The sequence below is a fragment of the Phyllobates terribilis genome, unplaced genomic scaffold (assembly GCF_046119375.1).
Source record: "Phyllobates terribilis strain yellow unplaced genomic scaffold, ASM4611937v1 Scaffold_86__1_contigs__length_6382490, whole genome shotgun sequence".
Lineage (NCBI taxonomy): Eukaryota > Metazoa > Chordata > Amphibia > Anura > Dendrobatidae > Phyllobates > Phyllobates terribilis.
This window is the reverse complement of record NW_027362846.1, coordinates 2,094,349-2,118,938: the sequence shown is the minus strand read 5'-3', so window position 1 is coordinate 2,118,938 and position 24,590 is coordinate 2,094,349. Positions and strand designations below refer to the sequence as shown.

The window sequence follows — 24,590 nt, the reverse complement described above, 5'->3', positions numbered from 1 at the left end:
TACGCTATTCACTGAAGGGGTTAACTAGTGTGACACTGGTCATTCTGGACACAGCGATACCAAATATGTTTACTTTTTTTGTTTGTTTTTTTTACATAAAAATGTGTATTTATTAGTGTAATATATTTTGCTATTATTTTTTAACATTTTTTTTACTTAGTCCCGATAAGGTAAATTCACTTTTTTCACAGGTATAATGTATTGCAATGCACTAGCATTGCAGTACATTATACCTTTGTAGAATACTTGTGAGACCATGCTGTGAGGGGATAACCCATCCTGGTGCGCGAACTAGCACCCGGCCATGATGGGCTATCCCCGTCACTGAACGTAATGGGGTTAATCTCCTTTAATTAGACCTACTGTTCACTCAGGGCAAAGTTCTGTACCATCTAAGCAGGCATCCTGGCCTGAGATAAGGACCTTATCCTGCTCTTTGTCTCCACTATGCTTCCTGCCTGGAATCCAGATTCACACTGCCATTATATCTTTGCTTTCCTTCAGAACATACTATTTGATGTCTCCACTCCTGGCACACAACACCATCAATTCAAGTCTGCAACCAGATGGACTGAATGTCTGTATTTCTCACTTATCCTTATCTGACTCATCACCAGGAAATTGTTCTCATGTGTGCCCATCTAGCCCAGAATGAGGGCTCCCACACAGTATGATGCCCCCACAATTACTGATATATAAAAAAAAAAACACACACACTATTCAACCAACCCCTTTCCTGAGGTGCGCTGCTCCGGTCTGTGCAGTGTGAGTACTGAGGCGCCGTACTACAGGTGTGATGTAGTGACGTCATTGCGCCTGCACTGCACGGAGCCTCAGTACTCACAGGTGAAGGATGAATGGTGCATCTTGGAGCTTTCAACTCCCTGATTTACTATTCTATTCACTGGTATCATTGTCATAGGAACGTGGATATGACTGAAATTGTGATGATGGATAAGGAGAGTGTGCTCAGTGCTGAGCCGTGTCAATTCATGGGCACCATACAGGCCGCAAGGGCTTCCGTTATGAATGATACGCCCCTGCCAACTATTGTGTGGTAAATAATATCTCATAGATCCTGGGTTCATTAGTATCTGCACCAAGAATGGGGCTCAGTGAGTATTCATTCATTAGTTGTGGGGTAGTTGGTGGGGTGGATGGTACCATGTTGTGTGTGTAGGGGGCCATACTGTGGGAAAACCCCCCTAAAATAAAATATTAAACCCTTTTTAAATATATGCATTGAAAACTGAACTAATATATATATATATATATATATATATATATATATATATATACTTAAAGCTAGCAAAATTACAAGCTCAATGGCTTTCTGTGGATGTATATAAACAGATGTAAACAATGATGCTGCTGAATAATTGATACAGTCACTACCTTACCCTACCCCATACCTAAACAAAGCTGATACTGCCTAGCTGCGGAGGTTAGCACCCTCAACAATGGTGCCCCCGGTCACTGGTGGCTGTACCTCAGAAGCTCTAGTTAATGCTGATATACATATAAAAAATACACTGATAAATTAAATAGGATCAGATATGTCTCCAGGTATATATAAAGGAAAGGGTATGATAGTCATCAGAGAACGGTTCAATAATCCGCCTCGATGCGTTTCCCCAACAGGTTCATCAGGAGGCTTGATACAGGGATGATAATTCATGATATTCAGCATAGTGTGTCTAATAGCCAGGTGTCCATGTATAAATATCCCACTTCATCCAAAACCCCTTCCCAGACTAGGAGACCCATTCCCATTCCTAGAGGTGAATTGTCATAAGATATATGGAATGCAGTCTGTCTACAATAATATCCACCCCCTAGTGTGAATGTCCGGAAGTGACGCGCTTTACACTGAAACACCAAATAAACTGATTGCCGCCGCGCCACTCGTACCCGTGACTGCTCATGACCGTAGTTATGTGTTCCACGCCGGAGACCATAATGGCCTATATGTGTCCGGACCAACATCCTTGTCAGTAAAGTAACATACAATTAAAGGGTTTCTGTTTACCTGTGTGTTGTATCCTGTCACCTGATTACAGGGGCATAATGGGGGCATTACTCTGTGTGGGGGCATCATACATCCTGCATAAGGGGCATAATGGGGGCATTACACTGTGTGGGGACATCATACACACTGCATAAGGGGCATTACACTGTGTGGGGGCATCATACATCCTGCATAAAGGGCATAATGGGGGCATTACACTGTGTGGGGGGCATCATACATACTACATAAGAGCCATAATGGGGGCATTACACTGTGTAGGGGCATCATACATACTGCATAAGGGGCATAATGGGGGCATTACACTGTGTGGGGGCATCATACATACTGCATAAGGGGCATAATGGGGGCATTACACTGTGTGGGGGCATCATACATACTGCATAAGGGGCATAATGGTGGCATTACACTGTGTGGGGGCATCATACATACTGCATAAGGGGCATAAGGGGGGCATTACACTGTGGGGGGCATCATACATTTTGCATAAGGAGCATAATGGGGGCATTACACATACTGCATAAAGGGCATAATGGGGGCATCATACAAACTGCATAAGGGGCATAATGGGGGCATTACACTTTGTGGGGGCATCATACATCCTGCATAAGGGGCATAATGGGGGCATTACACTGTGGGGGGGGCATCATACATACTGCATAAGGGGCATAATGGGGGCATTATACATACTGCATAAGGGGTATAATGGGGGGATTACACTGTGTGGGGGCATCATACATCCTGCATAAGGGGCATAAAGGGGGCATTACACTGTGTGGGGGCATCATACATACTGCATAAGGGGCATAATGGGGGCATTACATTGTGGGGGCATCATACATACTGCATAAGGGGTATGATGGGGGGGATTACACTGTGGGGGGCATCATACATTCTGCATAAGGAGCATAATGGGGGCATTACACATACTGCATAAGGGGCATAATGGGGGCATCATACATCCTGCATAAGGGGCATTACACTGTGGGGGGCATCATACATCCTGCATAAGGGGCATAATGGGGGCATTACACTGTGTGGGGGCATCATACATCCTGCATAAGGGGCATAATGGGGGCATTACACTGTGTGGGGGCATCATACATCCTGCAGAAGGGGCATAATGGGGGCATTACACTGTGTGGGGGCATCATACATCCTGCATAAGGGGCATAATGGGGGCATTACACTGTGTGAGGGCATCATACATACTGCATAAGGGGTATGATGGGGGGATTACACTGTGTGGGGAATCATACATCCTGCATAAGGGGCATTACACTGTGTGGGGGCATCATACATACTGTGTAAGGGGCATAATGGGGGCATTACACTGTGGGGGGCATCATACATCCTGCATAAGGGGCATAATGGGGGCATTACACTGTGGGGGGCATCATACATCCGGCATAAGGGGCATAATGGGGGCATTACACTGTGGGGGCGCATCATACATCCTGCATAAGGGGCATAATGGGGGCATCACACTGTGTGGGGGCATCATACATCCTGCATAAGGGGCATAATGGGGGCATTACACTGTGTGGGGGCATCATACATCCTGCATAAGGGGCATAATGGGGGCATTACACTGTGTGGGGACATCATACATCCTGCATAAGGGGCATAATGGGGGCATTACACTGTGTGGGGGCATCATACATCCTGCATAAGGGGCATAATGGGGGCATTACACTGTGTGAGGGCATCATACATCCTGCATAAGGGGCATAATGGGGGCATTACACTGTGTGGGGGCATCATACATCCTGCATAAGGGGCATAATGGGGGCATTACACTGTGTGGGGGCATCATACATCCTGCATAAGGGGCATAACGGGGGCATTACACTGTGTGGGGGCATCATACATCCTGCATAAGGGGCATAATGGGGGCATTACACTGTGTGAGGGCATCATACATCCTGCATAAGGGGCATAATGGGGGCATTACACTGTGTGGGGGCATCATACATACTTCATAAGGGGCATAATGGGGGCATTACACTGTGGGGGCATCATACATCCTGCATAAGGGGCATAATGGGGGCATTACACTGTGTGGGGGCATCATACATCCTGCATAAGGGGTATAATGGGGGCATTACACTGTGTGGGGGCATCATACATCCTGAATAAGGGGCATAATGGGGGCATTACACTGTGGGGCCAGTAAAGGGGTCCTGTACTATGAGAACAATACGTTTCCTCCCTCTTCCTGTCTCCATAGTTGGGTCGTATGTATCTATTACAGGAAACAGAACAAAAACCTCATGATTCTTATAAAGGGGCAACACAAGACCCCAAAAGAGTCTCGGTGCTGAAGGGGTTAATGCCCCCTGCGCCCAGTAATGGGGGTCTCCACATACCTCCACCTGCAGAGCCGCCACCACATATATGGCTGCTCTGTGCGCACAGGAGCTGTGATGAGGTCACAGGAGGGGAGGAGTCAGGGGTCACATGATCAGGGGCCTCAGTGGATGCAGGACTCTGCTGTGCTGGTTGTCATGGTGCTGGATGAGCTGAAGTTTATGTGTGGGGTCAGGAGGGGTTTACAGTGTGGATGTAGCAGAGCCGCGTGTGTACGAGGTGTACGGAGCAGAGCCGCGTGTGTACGAGGTGTATGGAGCAGAGCCGCGTGTGTACGAGGTGTACGGAGCGGAGCCACGTGTGTACGAGGTGTACGGAGCAGAGCCGCGTGTGTACGAGGAGTACGGAGCAGAGCCGCGTGTGTACGAGGTGTACGGAGCAGAGCTGTGTGTGTACGAGGTGTACGGAGCAGAGCCGTGTGTGTACGAGGTGTACGGAGCAGAGCCGTGTGTGTATGAGGTGTACGGAGCAGAGCCGTGTGTGTACGAGGTGTACGGAGCAGAGCCGTGTGTGTACGAGGTGTACGGAGCAGAGCCGCGTGTGTACGAGGTGTACGGAGCAGAGCCGCGTGTGTATGAGGTGTACGGAGCAGAGCCGCGTGTGTATGAGGTGTACGGAGCAGAGCCGCGTGTGTATGAGGTGTACGGAGCAGAGCCGCGTGTGTATGAGGTGTACGGAGCAGAGCCGCGTGTGTATGAGGTGTACGGAGCAGAGCCGCGTGTGTATGAGGTGTACGGAGCAGAGCCGCGTGTGTATGAGGTGTACGGAGCAGAGCCGCGTGTGTATGAGGTGTACGGAGCGGAGCCGCGTGTGTATGAGGTGTACGGAGCGGAGCCGTGTGTGTATGAGGTGTACGGAGTGGAGCCGCGTATGTACGGAGCAGAGCCGCGTGTGTATGAGGTGTACGGAGCAGAGCCGTGTGTGTACGGGGTGTACGGAGCAGAGCCGCGTGTGTACGAGGTGTACGGAGTGGAGCCGCGTATGTACGGAGCAGAGCCGCGTGTGTACGGGGTGTACGGAGCAGAGCCGTGTGTGTACGGGGTGTACGGAGCAGAGCCGTGTGTGTACGAGGTGTACGGAGCAGAGCCGCGCGTGTACGAGGAGTACGTAGCGGAGCCGCGCGTGTACGAGGCGTACGGAGCGGAGCCGCGCGTGTACGAGGCGTACGGAGCGGAGCCGCGCGTGTACGAGGCGTACGGAGCGGAGCCGCGCGTGTACGAGGCGTACGGAGCGGAGCCGCGCGTGTACGAGGCGTACGGAGCGGAGCCGCGCGTGTACGAGGCGTACGGAGCGGAGCCGGGCGTGTACGAGGCCTACGGAGCGGAGCCGCGCGTGTACGAGGTGTACGGAGCGGAGCCGGGCGTGTACGAGGCGTGCGGAGCCGGGCGTGTACGAGGTGTACGGAGCAGAGCCACGCGTGTAAGAGGTGTGCGGAGCGGAGCCGGGTGTGTACGAGGCGTGCGGAGCGGAGCCAGGCGTGTACGAGGTGTACGGAGCGGAGCCGGTCGTGTACGAGGCGTACGGAGCGGATGCTGCCCCTCTCCAGGAGCGATCACAGCAGCGTGCACGGCATGAGACATTCTTGTACTACACGGACTGTCCTGACAGAACACAGCTCGTCAGGACATAGCCCCGACCTCCAGCGACAGCCGGACAGTCCCATTGGATCGGGGACGGTTGGGAGGTTTCTGTATATAAGTTGTGTGTGATAATTGTAGAATTATTAATGTCTCAGCATAAAAGGATGTACCGGAGTGTTTGTGCCGGGGTCCACATGCATGGAGGGGGTTGAGGCGCTGCTGGCTGTATTATGCAGACGGCATCTGCCTGTAACAGTAGTAACCAGAAACTACTAGAAACTCTGCACCAAAATGAAGCAAATCCTTATTCTGGGAACTTCGCCTTGTACGTAACACCCCCGGATCCGGTACAAGCCGGGCAGATGTTCTTATTCATGTCATTTTCTGCTTAAGGTTCTGCGGTTTTCTGGCCAACTATAAAAAAGAAAAAGCGTAAAACAATATTTGTTTCCTCTGCATTGACATAAGTACAATCTTTCATTATATATAAATCTATTACACGTCGGGTCAATGCTGTAAAGGACAGTAAAGCGCCATGGTTGTGGTTGTGGTTTTTGGGTCTCTCTACTTCCCTCCCAAAAATGCAATCAGAAACTTGTAACTACTGATCGCTCCACAAGAAAAAGCCGACAACTCCATCAATGGGATCATTTTATAAAATTAGGTCTTCGCAAGATGAAAATGGTCTCACAAACCACTTTTTTTTTTTTAAATGTTCATAAAAAAAATAATAATAACCTTACTTTGATTTTTTCCCCCATTTTTCAATACTTCATGTGCTAAATTGAATGTTGTCATTCCAAACAACAACTAGTCCCACAAAACACAAGCCCTCCGTCTATGTTAATGAAAAAACAAAGTTATATTTTTTGGGAAAAAGGGGAGGAAAAAAACAAAAAATTGGTCTTGTCAGAATAATGTAATTGCTATATATATATATATATATATATATTTTTTTTTAAATTGAATAATTTTACCCCAAAATTGTGATCTGTTATAATATTATCATTCTTCATGCGAGATTAATCATTAGTCTGTAATAAATCCAAACATCTGGAAGATGTAGAACAATATATCTGTGATTCTCTTCTGCCGGGATAAGCGCCTCCTTTCTGTGATTGAGAAAACGCTTGAAAGATTCAGAAAGTCCGATGAGTTTTTGGAGCTTATTGTAAAGGGCCTTAATGACGACCTGGGAAAGAAACCACCAGAAGCAAAGGATCCAACCAGGTAAGTTCTAATGATCCCATCTGATAAAATGATCAGCTTTATTTCCATGGGATTGTTCTGTAGAAGAGATGGGACCTGCAGCATTTTGACCCTGAACTTCACTATGTATAGATGTAGCAAAGCTTAATGTGACAATTCACACACCGCATTGATAAACTGTTTCAGAAGGTTAGCTCTCATAACAGAATTAACATCACTTATAGTGGAACTAAACTTACAATTTTTTTCCAGAATTGTGAAAATTATGGCACTTTGCAAAGCACTTAATTAGTTTCTTTGGTGTCATATCCATAAAATAATGATATTAAAGTGGCCTCCAGACCCTGCTTTTCCCCAATGCAGGAGCGTTGCTGGGGTCCTAAGAGATCAGGGACCCCAACCCCAAAGTACATCTTTCCCCATATAACCTCCCTGCCACTTAAAAGAGGATTTATACATATATAATTACAGTATACCACTGTTACTAATCTAAAATACACTATACAAAGACCAATATTACCAAAATTACTACTATACAAGGCCAAAATGATCCTGCTACATAATGTCCTCTACCATCACCACCACACAGTGAGTCCATATATGAGAGAAAACCCCGTAGGGTAAAAGACCATCAAAGGAGGCCAGTGAGTATAAAATCTATAATATTTATTCAGCAATAGGATGATGGGGGAAGGGACACAACACATATGTGATTGTTAGACATGTAAGCAAAAAAAAGCAAGGCACGCAAGGAAGGGGCCATTCCAGGTATAATGGTTGTCTATAGTATCATCATGGGTATACTAAAATATCCCAAAATAGACACCGCATATATTACACTGGGGGCAACAGTCATCATATGCAGGTGCATCTCACTAAATTACAATATCATCAAAAAGTTAATTTATTTCAGTTCTTCAAAACAAAAAGTGAAACTCATATATTATATAGAGTCATTACACACAGAGAGGTCTATTTCAAGTGTTTATTTCTGTTAATGTTGACGATTATGGCTTACAGCCTATGAAAACACTAAAGTCATTATCTCAGTAAATTGGAATAATTAACAAAAAACACCTGCAACGGCTTTCTAAGTGTTTAAAACTGTCCCATAGTCTGTTTCAGTAGGTTCCACAATTATGGGGAAGACTGCTGACTTGACAAATGCCAAGAAGGCAGTCATTGACACCATCCGCAAGGTCCCAGAGTTCCAATTTTCCTTTGGAAATCAAGGTCCCAGAGTCTGGAGGAAGAGTGGAAAGGCCACAATCCAAGCTGCTTGAGGTCTAGTGTGAAGTCTCCACAATCAGTGATGGTTTGGGGAGCCATGTCATCTGCTGGTGTAGGTCCACTGTGTTTTATCAACACTAAAGTCAGCGCAGCCGTCTACCAGGAAATTTTACAGCACTTCATGCTTCCCTCTGCCACAAGCTCTTTGGAAATGGAAATTTCATTCTCCAGCAGGACTTGGCACCTGTCCACACTGCCAAAAGTACCAATACCTGGTTTAAAAACAACAGTATCACTCTGCTTAATTGGTCAGCAAACTCACATGACCTTAACCCCATAGAGAATCTATTATAGAGAATCTATGGGGTATTGTCAAGAGGAAGATGAGAGACACCAAACCCAACAAAGAAGACGAGCTGAAGGCTGCTATCAAAGCAACCTGGGCTTCCATAACACCTCAGCAGTGCCACAGGCTGATCGCCTCCATGCCACGCCGCACTATGCAGTAATTGATGCAAAAGGAGCCCTGACCAAGTATTGAGTGCATTTACTGAACATACATTTCAGTAGGCCAACATTTCGGATTTTAAAAACATTTTTCAAGCTGATGTTATGAAGTATTTTAATTTACTGAGATAATGACTTTTGTGATTTCATTGTCTGTAAGCCATAATCAGTGGCGTACCGCCAATGGTGGCAGGCCACACCACTGCTATGGGGCCCGTGAGCCTCGGGGGAGCGAGGAGGATAGGTGAGTATTGGGGGGGTGGGAGGTTGCGGTGGCGGAGGAGCGGGCACACGCAGTAGCGGCTGCTGTAGCTACCACGTGTGCCTGCTGCTAAAGGGACATGAATATTCCCTCTTCTCCACTTCCATGGGCGTGGAGAAGAGGGAATATTCATTCTCTTTAGTAGCGGGCACGGAGGAGCGCTGAGCCGTGGCTCCTGCTTACAGTGCCCGCTACCAAAGAGAATGCATATTCACGCTTGTCAACGCTCATAGTCCCGGCGTGGAGAGGAGTGAATATGCTGTCAGCAGCAGCAGCTCACCTAGGCAACTGAGAGCGCGCGCTGCTCAGATACCAACATGAGCTGCTGGCAGACAGAACACAGCAGCTCTGGAGCAGAGGTGAGGAAGGAAGGTGAGTATAAGTGTTTATTTTTTGTGTGTGCAGTGATGGGGCCACACATACCAGGATTGGGGGGTGAGGAGGACATACATACCAAGATTGGGGGATGAGGGGGCTATGCATACCAGGATTGGGGGATGAGGGGGCCATGCATACCAGGATTGGGGGGATGAGGAGGCCACACATACCATTCCTGACCCCATTTCTGGCGATTGGATATTTCCCTGGATCTCGTGTATCCTGCTGCATATTGCTGTATATAACATAGGTTTACTTTATGTGAACAATGGCCAAATAGCTGTTGGTTGAGAACTCGTCCTATATGATAAAATCTGCGATGGAGGTTCCTAATACGGCTTCTAACGAAGATGTGAAATCATCTAAATGTGTATAAGAACTAGCGAGTGATAAAGGAGACAATGGCTGGTAGGTAATAAGTCATTACCTGTCTGCCAATATCTTCTTCTGGAAGACTTCAAGATATCATGTATTACATATTACATATTATTTTGAAAGAGCACCATGTAATACCACATGTGTCCTGGAGAGGCCACTACGTCCAGCAAAACACAGCTGATTGCTGAGGGTGTTCACTGCCTGACCCCCGACTATCAACTGATCGCTGTGGGAGAGGGAAACGGTCCTGAACACACCAGCACATGATGATGTTATCCTCTGGTCAAGATACATTGATGATGTGCTTTTCATCTGGCAGGGCTCCACGTCACAGTTGGAGAACTTCTTGGCATGTCTAAATATGAATGAGCTTAACATCAAGCTGACATGGAAATATAGTCAGGTGAAGATTGACTTTCTGGATTTACTCATTTCCAGAAACTCAGACGGTACTATCGACACAGATATTTTCCGTAAGGAAACATCGACCAATTCATTACTCCACTTTACTTCATCCCACCCCCCTAAATTAAAAAGCTCTATACCCATAGGACATTTCCTGAGGGCACGAAGGATCTGTTCCAATGAGGAGAAATTTAAGGATCAAATAAAAGATCTTACTACGAGATTTCGCAATAGAGGATATAGACAACATGACATCAATAAGGGGCTAACCAGGGCCAAGAATACTTCCAGACAGATATTGCTCAGTACATCACCTAGGCCACATAATAGATCAAGGGATAGGCAATCAGACATGACGCCTAGATTTATCTCTACATTTAATGCAAATTGGCGCTCAATCAGAGACATCCTTTCGAAACATTGGCCAATCCTCCTCACTGATAAGGATCTGCGCAGTAACTTGGCAGGTTGCCCACTGATCACCTGGCGGAAATCGCAAACACTGGGAGACTTACTTTGCAACAGTCATTACATACCCCCAGGAAATCGGTTTATCTTCGGCAGCAGAGGCCCACCATGGGGTAGCTTCTCTTGCGGCAGATGTTCAGTCTGTAAATATATTCCCAAAACTATGGAATTCCAGAATTCCAGTAGTGATAAAACCTACAAGATTGTACATCATATATCCTGTGATACTGAAGCAGTAGTATACCACTTCACCTGCCCTTGTGGATTGATCTATGTGGGGATGACCACAAGATCGTTAAAAATTCGCATTCAGGAACATATCCGAGATATTAAAAATGCAAGTACATGCTCGGATTCGTTCCTATTGAAAACCATCCCGAAACATTATTATGAAGTTCATCAAAGCAATCCCAAGGGCACGGTGGTATGCGGTATCGATCACATATCTCTCGGAATTAGAGAAGGTAATCTATAGCAAAAGCTACTGCAGAGGGAAACACGATGAATAATAATATTGGATACAATAGCCCATAGAGGACTTAACGAAAGCGTGAGTTTCAAGCCCTTCTTAGTCTAAAGAGTTCAAATATTTTTATTTTAACAGTGGGTTTTGGTATAAAACTGTACATACTAGTCTATGTTTTTTAACTGCATTGTCTTCTTCATCATAGACCTTATGATTCATCTGATGTTATCCGGCCTCAAAGACGATGGGAATATGCCGATCTACAACATCTAATACTAATATCGTTATACAAGAATCTACTGTACTGCTATTGGCTCCTGGCATGTATCAGACAACTCCACCTACTGTGCAGAACCTGTGAATGTACATGTTATTATATGTATATTTAATGATTATATAAGAGACCACCGTATGTATATGCACAGAGTATAAGCACTTTACAGGCTATAACTATTATGACTGGCAGCTATGTTGATATCAATGTGACCTGCACATGCTGCATGGTATAAATACCTTACAGATCATGACTATCATAGCTGGCAGCTGTGCTGGTATTACTGTGATCTGCACATACTGTATGGTGTGAGTACCTCACAGATCGTAACTATTATGGCTGGCAGCTGTGCTGGTATTACTGGCATCTGCACATGCTGTATTGTGTAAGCACCTCACAGATCATGACTATTATAACTGGCAGCTATATTGATACTACCATGATCTGCACATACTGCATGGTGTAAGTACTTTACAAGTTACAACTTCTATAGCCAGCAGCTGCACTGTTATTACTATAATCTGTACGTATTAGTATTACTGCTACCTTAGGATATTTTTTATAAATCTAGGCAGCAGTATTAGATCTGCCAATTACCCTGTGGCTCTATTTGAACCATTAGAATAGATCAGTATGCCATACTATTCTTGTACACATCTTTTTAGATAGTTGGAAGCTTACTTACCCTTATGGATTTATCTTTCTGACTAGCCTGACAGAGGGGAGACCAGGGATGTCCCCAATACCACCGGACTGGCCACCCATCTGCTGTTGGGATGTATGTCCCTGATCTCCGCTTCTGTCAGACTTGCTTCATCTAATCGGCAGTTCCTCTAAGCATTCTACACCTGCATACCTCTAGCGTCTGGGACGGGCCTGGGTTGCCAGGGCAGCAGGATGAGTCATTCACTCTCTGCTATGCACGGCTTGCCCAGAACACGCCCGGCTGCAGGAAAGGGCAGAGCATTTGTAATGCAGGACGCTGATTGGCTGGACTGGATAGTTGGATCATATTTATACTCCCACCCACACACTCATAGCCACGCCTCCTGACGAAGCCACGCAGGCGAAACGCGCGTCGAGGCGCGCTATCAGCCCCCTCCTGGCAGAGCGTGCGTAGCACATAGAACATGTCACAAGGTAAAAATTATCACTATATCTATGTATTATATTAGAGTCATATGGTTCTAGTGCATGCATCTAAACGTGTATTGCATAACGATTGCCTCATGACTGTCTATCCCTGATAGTTCTTCCACTTCCTCTATATAGGAACTTAACACATTTGCTTGCTTATTTGCAGACTGCATTTCAAATACTGATATACTCTGCATTAATGAGATCAGCGCTTGACTATATTATACTCCATGGTCGAATAGATCAGGATTTGACAGTATCTTACTACTAGATTATCATTCTGTTGGCAATCTGTCATTGGGTATATATAGATACCTCTATATATAATTATTTACTGATTTCTGTGACACTCTTCTATGGGGGGGATGGTCTCCTTTTATTGGCTTCTTTCATCTGCCTATCTGGTTCTGCTTCTTTTACCAGTCACCACTAATATTATGTAAACTCTTTTATGGTTGTCTATTTATAAAATAATAAATAGAAATTTTCATTAAGAGCTCTTTCTCTGGCTCCCTTCTTTGGAAATTCGTGTCAATATAGATGTTGCTGACATTTTGGATATAGATTCTCCTGCTTCCCCTTTTTTGGATGCTATGTTTTAGTTAAGAGATAATTTAATAGGTGTCATACTTATTGTGATTGCAGAAACCTCAACAGGGTATATGGATTATAGGAAACGTGACAAAGCCGGGTTAATCAACTCGGGGTGGTTTTTGGAGAGAGGCTGACTAGTGAAAAGGAGACCTGTGATATTAAGGACTTGAAACTTAAAATTCGTGAATTACTTAAAAAACGTATTAAAATATGGTGGAATAAGGCCGCATTAGAAAACTACCTGCAGAAGGATATCCTACCGAGAGGATTACGTATTCAACTGTTCCCCACTCTGGAAACTGACGACCCAACGTTTATCACCAAATGGGAGGATACACTTTCAAATTGTTCCAAAACACTTCTGGAGCTCCTTATTGGCCTAGATAAAAAGGCCCTTGAACCGCTAGAGAAGGAGATAGATGGTATCCGTGAAAAATTGCAAACAGCACTAATGTAGCACCCTGAGGATTCGGCTGCTACAGGGGTATTGCACCTCAACCCAGAGGTGTGGTATTCCACTCCCGGGTAAGGATGGAGTGTGGACCTGAGCTAGGTAGGCTGCATGCACTACACACATCCCATTTCCGAGGAGCAGACCGACGGTACTCCCACTTAGAAATGTGCAGGTACGACCGAGTCTGTTCCTGGCTGGAGTGGGAGGGGGGTGGAACATCCCAAGTAGTGTAGGGGCAGATAGGGGGAGCAGCCTGGGTAAAGATAGGAGCTCATTGGGTGCTGGTCACCTGAGCTCACACATAGAGGGTGTATATAAGGTGGGCACCAACTAAGAACAGGGTCAGTTGCAGAGAGAAAGTCAGCGAGCGGAGGAGAAGAGAGACCCAGAGTGAGAGAGGAGAAAGAGAGACCCAGAGGGGGAAACAGAAGAAAAGGACTCCAAGAACCCAACTTAAATCCCCGGGTGAAGAGTCGGCACAGGGTACCGGAACCCAAGCTGGTGGGGGCAAAAACACACCCCAGCCAGAGACCGGAGGCCGTGGGCAGCGTTTGCCACGGCCACCCACCACATCCACCACGAAGGCACACCACGTGGAGGGTCAGGGAACCCAAGGCCAAGGGTCTCCCAACAGAAGGCCCGAGGGAGCTGGACCTGGGTGGATCTCTAGTGGGGACGGCCAGAGGAAAGGACAGAAGGAGAGCTCAGGGTCACGCTCCGGACTTATTTGGGGGTTGGCTGGATCCAGAACCTGGTGGACGCAGCACGGCTCGGGAGGTCACTCGAAGCTGGAGTGACCGGAACATCAGCAGTGAGTAAACATCCTAAACTGCATAACCCGACTCTGTCTCTGATTGCCGTCTACACTGCATCACCACAACCCCCATCCTCTGCACCTGATCCCCCTGAGGCTATACCCCACCCGTTGGGGGTTATATCATCACAAGCTGCACCTGCACCATCAGCCTCAGCGGACCCTGCTGCAGCGGCGGCCATAGTGACCGCAACACAACGGGTGGCGTAGTCGACATTAAGAACTTAGTAACATCTGTAGGACTGCCACATACAACTCAGTTTGACACCCTGGGCACGGACCGGGTCACAGCCACTCGGAAGACTACAACCCCCATCTGATCCGGCTCCGGATATTCCCCCTAAAAGAATATGGCCCAGGGGGCGCGTCACTAACACCAGACGAATGTAAAAAATTTTAATCAAGCACTCGAGGAAGAGCTTGACAAGTGGGAGACTGAGATTCAAAATGCCAAAACGAAAAAATACACTCGAGACCTGAGTGACTACCAATCCAATAATATTTACCGCTGGAAATCTAAAAGTAAAATTAGATCTCGCACTTACTCCATTTCCAGTACTTCTAATATATCTGAAGAAGAATGTGGCGGTGGTGCAGGACGTTTTTTAGACAAACGTCCTCTAACAAATATAGAGGATACTTCCATCCCAACTCATCCATATATAAGAACTCCAGCCACAAAAATGAAAAATCGTCCGTACAACTTCAGAGAAAAAAGAACCAAGAAATTCTGAAGGTAATAAACCTTTCTAAAATTTCTCTATCTAGTGCACAATCGGAGGTACTATCAAAAGGACTCTCATTTTCACCTGTGAGTAGATATGACTACTTTACGACAATTAAAGACCTGGAATTATTTGCCAGAAAACTAATTTTCAAAAAACACTTCAATTCGGCACCAGTGGGTCTTTCACCTACAGAGGCACAGGCCCTGAGAGATTTAGAGTCACTGGAGGTGGAACAAACTATGCAGACATCTTTACCTACTCCCGTGCACCTCCACCGGCGCTCCAGCGCCTTCCCGCCCTTGTCCGCCTGCTCACAAATTGAAATTTTTGTGAAACTAGTACGAGAAGACCTTTCAAAATTAGACAATAAGATCTATTATGATAATCTGTCGCCGCACCTACGTCGTGCAATAAAGGAATTACAGAAAATGAAAAATATTGTTATCAAGAGAGCAGACAAGGGCGGCAATGTTGTTGTCTGGCCGGTGGAGATGTACGAGGCAGAGGCCTTCAAACAACTTCACTGCACTGAGAAATATAGAAAATTGGCAAACATTCCAGTGAATATCTTTCGTAGAGAACTTAAAGATTTGATTGACGACGGGATGGAATCATCCATTATTACACCAAAAATGGGTGAGGCATTAGTACCCGACTTTCCGGTAAATCCCACTTTTTATTTGCTGCCTAAGGTCCACAAGGACCCCCTCTGCCCCCCTGGTAGACCCATAGTCTCAGGCATGGGGGGTCTTTGTGGACCTATTTGTAGTTTCGTAGATTTCTATTTGCAACAATGCGTTGAGACCCTTCCCTCATTTTTTAAGGACACTACTGATGTCCTTAGAAGACTAGATGGGGTTATACTTGAGGAGGATATGTGGTTGGTGACCTGTGACGTGGAGTCCCTATATACGTCTATACAGCATGATCAGGGGATAGCAGCTGCAGAATTCTTTTTAAGCATGACTAATTTGGATCCAGAATTGATTAAATTCATAGTGAGGTTATTAAAATTTATTCTCACTCACAATTATTTTGTGTTCAAGGACCGCCCCTTCCTACAGCTCCAGGGCACCGCAATGGGAGCGGCCTGTGCGCCCTCATATGCGAATTTGTTCCTGGGGCTGTGGGAGAGGGAAACGGTCCTGAACACACCAGCACATGATGATGTTATCCTCTGGTCAAGATACATTGATGATGTGCTTTTCATCTGGCAGGGCTCCACGTCACAGTTGGAGAACTTCTTGGCATGTCTAAATATGAATGAGTTTAACATCAAGCTGACATGGAAATATAGTCAGGTGAAGACTGACTTTCTGGATTTACTCATTTCCAGAAACTCAGACGGTACTATCGACACAGATATTTTCCGTAAGGAAACATCGACCAATTCATTACTCCACTTTACTTCATCCCACCCCCCTAAATTAAAAAGCTCTATACCCATAGGACAATTCCTGAGGGCACGAAGGATCTGTTCCAATGAGGAGAAATTTAAGGATCAAATAAAAGATCTTACTACGAGATTTCGCAATAGAGGATATAGACAACATGACATCAATAAGGGGCTAACCAGGGCCAAGAATACTTCCAGACAGATATTGCTCAGTACATCACCTAGGCCACATAATAGATCAAGGGATAGCCAATCAGACATGACGCCTAGATTTATCTCTACATTTAATGCAAATTGGCGCTCAATCAGAGACATCCTTTCGAAACATTGGCCAATCCTCCTCACTGATAAGGATCTGCGCAGTAACTTGGCAGGTTGCCCACTGATCACCTGGCGGAAATCGCAAACACTGGGAGACTTACTTTGCAACAGTCATTACATACCCCCAGGAAATCGGTTTATCTTCGGCAGCAGAGGCCCACCATGGGGTAGCTTCTCTTGCGGCAGATGTTCAGTCTGTAAATATATTCCCAAAACTATGGAATTCCAGAATTCCAGTAGTGATAAAACCTACAAGATTGTACATCATATATCCTGTGATACTGAAGCAGTAGTATACCACTTCACCTGCCCTTGTGGATTGATCTATGTGGGGATGACCACAAGATCGTTAAAAATTCGCATTCAGGAACATATCCGAGATATTAAAAATGCAAGTACATGCTCGGATTCGTTCCTATTGAAAACCATCCCGAAACATTATTATGAAGTTCATCAAAGCAATCCCAAGGGCACGGTGGTATGCGGTATCGATCACATATCTCTCGGAATTAGAGGAGGTAATCTAAAGCAAAAGCTACTGCAGAGGGAAACACGATGGATAATAATATTGGATACAATAGCCCATAGAGGACTTAACGAAAGCGTGAGTTTCAAGCCCTTCTTAGTCTAAAGAGTTCAAATATTTTTATTTTAACAGTGGGTTTTGGTATAAAACTGTACATACTAGTCTATGTTTTTTAACTGCATTGTCTTCTTCATCATAGACCTTATGATTCATCTGATGTTATCCGGCCTCAAAGACGATGGGAATATGCCGATCTACAACATCTAATACTAATATCGTTATACAAGAATCTACTGTACTGCTATTGGCTCCTGGCATGTATCAGACAACTCCACCTACTGTGCAGAACCTGTGAATGTACATGTTATTATATGTATATTTAATGATTATATAAGAGACCACCGTATGTATATGCACAGAGTATAAGCACTTTACAGGCTATAACTATTATGACTGGCAGCTATGTTGATATCAATGTGACCTGCACATGCTGCATGGTATAAATACCTTACAGATCATGACTATCATAGCTGGCAGCTGTGCTGGTATTACTGTGATCTGCACATACTGTATGGTGTGAGTACCTCACAGATCGTAACTATTATGGCTGGCAGCTGTGCTGGTATTACTGGCATCTGCACATGCTGTATTGTGTAAGCACCTCACAGATCATGACTATTATAACTGGCAGCTATATTGATACTACCATGATCTGCACATACTGCATGGTGTAAGTACTTTACAAGTTACAACTTCTATAGCCAGCAGCTGCACTGTTATTACTATGATCTGTACGTATTAGTATTACTGCTACCTTAGGATATTTTTTATAAATCTAGGCAGCAGTATTAGATCTGCCAATTACCCTGTGGCTCTATTTGAACCATTAGAATAGATCAGTATGCCATACTATTCTTGTACACATCTTTTTAGATAGTTGGAAGCTTACTTACCCTTATGGATTTATCTTTCTGACTAGCCTGACAGAGGGGAGACCAGGGATGTCCCCAATACCACCGGACTGGCCACCCATCTGCTGTTGGGATGTATGTCCCTGATCTCCGCTTCTGTCAGACTTGCTTCCTCTAATCGGCAGTTCCTCTAAGCATTCTACACCTGCATACCTCTAGCGTCTGGGACGGGCCTGGGTTGCCAGGGCAGCAGGATGAGTCATTCACTCTCTGCTATGCATGGCTTGCCCAGAACACGCCCGGCTGCAGGAAAGGGCAGAGCATTTGTAATGCAGGACGCTGATTGGCTGGACTGGATAGTTGGATCATATTTATACTCCCACCCACACACTCATAGCCACGCCTCCTGACGAAGCCACGCAGGCGAAACGCGCGTCGAGGCGCGCTATAAGCCCCCTCCTGGCAGAGCGTGCATAGCACATAGAACATGTCACAAGGTAAAAATTATCACTATATCTATGTATTATATTAGAGTCATATGGTTCTAGTGCATGCATCTAAACGTGAATTGCATAACGATTGCCTCATGACTGTCTATCCCTGATAGTTCTTCCACTTCCTCTATATAGGAACTTAACACATTTGCTTGCTTATTTGCAGACTGCATTTCAAATACTGATATACTCTGCATTAATGAGATCAGCGCTTGACTATATTATACTCCATGGTCGAATAGATCAGGATTTGACAGTATCTTACTACTAGATTATCATTCTGTTGGCAATCTGTCATTGGGTATATATAGATACCTCTATATATAATTATTTACTGATTTCTGTGACACTCTTCTATGGGGGGGATGGTCTCCTTTTATTGGCTTCTTTCATCTGCCTATCTGGTTCTGCTTCTTTCACCAGTCACCACTAATATTATGTAAACTCTTTTATGGTTGTCTATTTATAAAATAATAAATATAAATTTTCATTAAGAGCTCTTTCTCTGGCTCCCTTCTTTGGAAATTCGTGTCAATATAGATGTGGCTGACATTTTGGATATAGATTCTCCTGCTCCCCCTTTTTTGGATGCTACATTCTGACCAGGGGGCCTGCTTCCAAGGGCGAGTGATGGATGAGTTGTACCGCATCTATGGAATCGACCGTTCCCGAACAACGCCCTACCACCCGCAAGGGAACGGCGCATGCGAGCGCTTTAACCGAACCCTGTTGCAAATGTTGCGAACGCTGGAAGTGGACAAAAAGATGAAGTGGCCCGAATATGTGTCCGAGCTGGTGTGGGTGTATAATAATCGAGTTCATGCGACCACCGGCTACACCCCTTACATGTTGCTGTTTGGAAGAAGTGGCCGAGAAATCACTGAACTGGAGCTAGACTCAGTAGACCCCGGCCCGGGCGGTAGACCAAGTACCTGGATTCGAGAACACCGGCGTCGGCTCCATACAGTGAGAAGACTGGTTGCTCAGAAGTTTCAGGAAGTAGAGCATGCAGTTCGGCCCCCAACGACAGGTGGATCACTTCAGCCAGGAGACCGAGTGCTGGTGAGGGCTAAATGATTTGGAAGTAAACTGGACCATCGTTGGGAGGCGATACCATATCGGGTGGTGGAGAAAGTTCACCCAGACAACCCAGTCTACGAGGTTAGGCCCGAAGGGGATGACGCCGCGACACCCAGGGTGTTGCACCATAATATGCTGCGATCTTGCTCCTCTGAAGCAGAAGTCTGTAACGGAGTTGGGCCCCCAGACGTATTGGCTGAAGTGCCACATGCAGGAACCTTAGGGGATGAAGAAGGATGGGCCACAATCCAGTTGGGTCCGTCAGAACCGTTGATGCCAACCCCGAGTGGAATTCCAAATGAGTCGGGAAATGATTTGCAATCCCCAGTGGTTGATTCCTCGGATCTCCCGGAGTCAACTCCGCAAGAAGAGCTCCGCAGAACTGAGCGGGCTAATGCCGGAATCCCTCCTAACCGGTATGCTCAGGAAGAGTTCATCTGGTCTCAAATCCAACAGAAAACGCAGGAGTGTGCCCAACTCCTGTCTGAGCTTGCACTGCCTGGAAGGAGGCATCAGTTCTGCGAGAAGCCCACTCGCCCGAGGACTGGCAAGCAAAAAGGAGGTTGGAATGTAGCCCAGTCAAGAGAGCTTGTAAAAGAACTTCTACATGATGTTTCAAGGATGGAAAGAGACTGCCATCTACTGGCCAGACGCAGTCAAGCGGAACCAAGATATGCAAGGGAAGTTGCAGGGAGAGCAAGTTCAGACGCTGGACCTGATCAGGTGACTTCCAGGAAGGAGTTCCGGAAAATAAGAGGCCAGCGCGCAAAACCTGCGGGGTCTTTGGCGCCAAGCAGCAGAAAGGAGCAGACGTGTTCCCTGCATCCTGAGAAACCCTGCATGACAGGCCTAAGCCAGATGCCTGTGAGGTGCCACAGCCGGGCACCGGTAAAAGAGCTCCGGATATCTCGCGGATGTTACCTGAGTGCTGTGCCTGCTGAGGAGACTAGGAACCTGATTGCTGTGCTGAGTGAGTTCGCGGAACCCGACGTTGCCCGCCGACAGACGAGGCCTGGACCCCCCTATCCAAGGCTCGAGAGACTGCCTCCAACAGCCAAGCAGAGATGAGTTGAGAGATGGTTGCCCCAGGAAAGTCACGCCAGCGGAAGCGGAGGAGCTGCATACGTGAACAGGGCCGTCACTTCCACTGTTCACTGTTGGGAGGGGAACGGTTGGGACTAAAGGAGCACAACATGATCTAATTGAATTTATGCGGAAGAGACTCACGGCCTAGCGGGAATAACCGGTGACCCCCGCTAGGGCCAAATGTACAGTTAAAGAACTTACGTGGTGTCTCCCATGACTGAGGGCATCACCCTACTTAAGAGACTTCGCCTTACTTAAGAGACTTCACCGTACTAAAGAGACTGCACCTTACTTAAGAGACTTCACCTTACTTTGAGAGGCTTCACCTTACTTTGAGAGACTGCGTCTTATTTTGAGAGATTTTCCCTTTTGCTGATATATTGAATTACTGTTCATTACCCTTGTTACTAATCCCTTGTTCAGAATACCTGTTGCATAAAATTGTTTATTTTCATCTCAGACTGTTCTCGCCTTGTGTCTCTGTGCGTTGTATTCCCGCACCTGCATTACATGATTGTATATGGGGGATAAAGGAAAGTTTTGTGTCAAATATGACTCCAAGACATCGAGCTTGCTGCTTGGGGGTTATGGTGGCGCAACCCAAGAAAATTAAAAAGTCAGGTATAGGTAGGTTAGTAGAGAGAGAAAAAACAAGGAGTTCAGTTTTGGAGAGATTCAGTTTCAGATAGAGGGAAGACATGATGTTAGAGACAGCAGACAGACAATCACTGGTATTTTGTATTAGAGTGGGGGTGATGTCAGGTGAAGAGGTGTATAGTTGGGTGTCATCAGCATTGAGATGGTACTGGAAATCAAATCTGCTGATGGTTTGTCCAATAGGAGCTGTATACAAGGAGAAGAGGAGCGGACCTAGGACTGATCCTTGTGGAACCCCGATAGTAAGAGGAAGATTAGAGGAAGAAGAGCCGGCAAAAGATACCGTGAAGGAGTGGTCAGAGGTAGGAGAAGAACCAGGAGGGAGCGGTGTCCTTGAGGCCTATACAGCGGAGCATAGTGAGGAGGAGCTGATGATCTACAGTGTCAAAATCGGCAGAGAGATCCAGGAGAAACAGCAGGGAGTAGTGACCATTAGATTTAGCTGTTAGTAGATCATTAGAGACTTTAGTGAGGGCAGTTTCAGTAGAGTGTGAGGAGCGGAAACCGGATTGTAAAGGGTCGAGAAGAGAGTTATCTGAGAGATAGCGGATTAGGCGGGAATGGACCAGGCGTTCCTGGAGTTTAGAGATGAAGGGAAGATTAGAGACCGGTCTGTAGTTAGCAGTGCAGTTCTGGTCCAGGGATGGCTTTTTCAGTAAAAGGGTTATGATGGCATGTTTAAGTGAGGAGGGAAAGATACCTGAAGAAAGAGAGAGGTCAAATATTTTAGTTAGGTGGGTAGTGATGTCAAGGTAAAATATATATATTATAGAAAATCAATTTGTTTATTTTAATAGATTACCTAATCAGTGTGAATTAATATAGAGATGATGGAATAATCTATGTGTATGTATGTATGCAAATGTGTATATGCACATTGATTATGTTAATAGTTAATGATATATAACAGTTTCTGTTCTCAGGCTATGTGCCCACGATGCAGAAATGCTCCGGATTTTTCCTGAGCGTTTCTGCATCTCCCTGGCAGAAAAAATGTATGCGGATTGTACATGCGGATTTTACATGTGGATTGTACATGCGGATTTTACATGTGGATTGTATGTGCGGATTGTACATGCGGATTTTACATGTGGATTGTACATGCGGATTTTACATGCGTTTTTCCTGCCAGAGACAAGCGGATGTGAAGCTTTCTTCACATGCATTTCCGCATGCGCATTGAAAAGCGCTTTCCAAGCGATTTTAACATCACTTGGAAAGTGCTTGACAACTTGGTCACACTATATAAATCCATGCAAACGGCATGGATTTATATAGTGTGTCAGAAAGAATGTTAAAAAATAAAAAATAAATGTCATACTTACCTTCTGATGGCCCCCGGTGTCTTTATCCGATGCGTCTCAGCTTGCCGGCAATTCGCGGTACACTGAAGGACCTGCCGTCACATGACTAAATGACGTCAGCGCAGGTCCTTGAGTCCACCGCGATCTGCCGGCAAGCCAAGACAAGCACACCGGGGGCCATCAGAAGTTAAGTATAATATTTATGTTTTATTTTATTCTTTTTTTACAGGTACTATGGTACCTGGGTCCGGAGGAGAGTCTCCTCTTCTCCAGACCCGGGTACCATCCGCACATTGAAACGCATGGAATGCGCATGTACAGATCCAGTGATGCGGATTCCTTGCGTTCCAATGCAAGTCAATGGCGGCGAAAACGCAGCGCTTCCGCAAAATAATTGATCGTGCTGCTGAGACACGACTTCACCCCTCCCATCAGAATTCCTAAGGTGTTACTGAGGCCAGGAGATACATGGATGAGCAAATTGCAGTGTGCCAAGTTATCAGAAGGAGCAATGAATTTTACTAATCCCACCTAGAAGTAGAATACTATATAACCCCATGTCTACATAATAAAGTATGTCATTTTGCGTGGTTTAGTCTCTGAGTGAAGTTTTTCAACCATATTAGCAAATTTGGTTGATTTGCATTCACTCGGACATCTTTAATTAGGAGGAGAGCAGTTACCTAGTGTATCTTAAATTGGTGAAACCTCCACAGTGACAGCTGGGGAAAGGAACTGAATGAGCTGTGAGGGAATAGGGTCACTGTTGCAGGTTGTAGGGCAGGAAGAAGTGAGGAGTCTGGTCACTACTTCTTCTGTGACCAGCTCGAAGATGGAAAGTGAACTTGAGGTGCGGGAGGGAAGGGAATCCAGAATCTGAGGGGATTGTGTAAAAATGTCTTGACAGATATGATTGATTTTTGCAGGAAATAAGTGGCCAGATCATCAGTGCTAAGGTTGGTGACGGGGGTCTGTACTTTAGAGCTCAGGAGGGAGTTTGGAGCGTCGGCGTCCCTGCCTCCTGCGTGGCAGGGACGCCGTTCCCCTCACCTCTCCGCTCCGTGTCCGGCGTCCTCCTCCCGCTCTGATGGCAGCGCGCGCTGCTTCCCGGTCACTGTGCTTAGGGCACGCGCGCGCTCCCTCTCTCTTAAAGGGGCCGCGCGCGCCGTCCTAAGAAGTCCCCGGCCATTGGAGGATCTCACCATATATAAGGCACCTCCTCCAAAATGGAGGTGCCCGAGCAATGTTGTTGCAAAGCCTTTCAACTCTGCTTCAGCCCTCAGGTCCCGTTGCCAGCTTGTTTTCCAGTGCTGTCTACCTGCTTGCAATCCTGTGGTCCGACAGTCTGCCTACCAGCATGTAAAATAATACTCTTCTCTGTATTATTTTTTCTACTGAGGACTTCTCAAAGTATCAATATCACGATATTCTTATAAAAAAATGTATCTATTTATTCTTGGATTGTCCATTAAAAAGAATCAGATTGCAGCAGGTACATATAATAATTAGTTATAAAGTAATTGTCCATAATTAGC

At 45.9% G+C, this 24,590-nt stretch overlaps 1 protein-coding gene across 1 annotated transcript in view; it reads right to left on the bottom strand.

Moving 5' to 3' along the window:
* The window catches only part of LOC141197749 (uncharacterized), a 92,646-nt gene extending 80,239 nt beyond the window's left edge, over positions 1-12,407 (bottom strand). The window contains exon 1 of the mRNA XM_073662835.1: positions 12,239-12,407. The gene's annotated coding sequence lies outside the window, so the exon portion shown is untranslated. The remainder of the gene's footprint in view (positions 1-12,238) is intronic.
* Between the last annotated feature and the right edge of the window lie 12,183 nt (positions 12,408-24,590).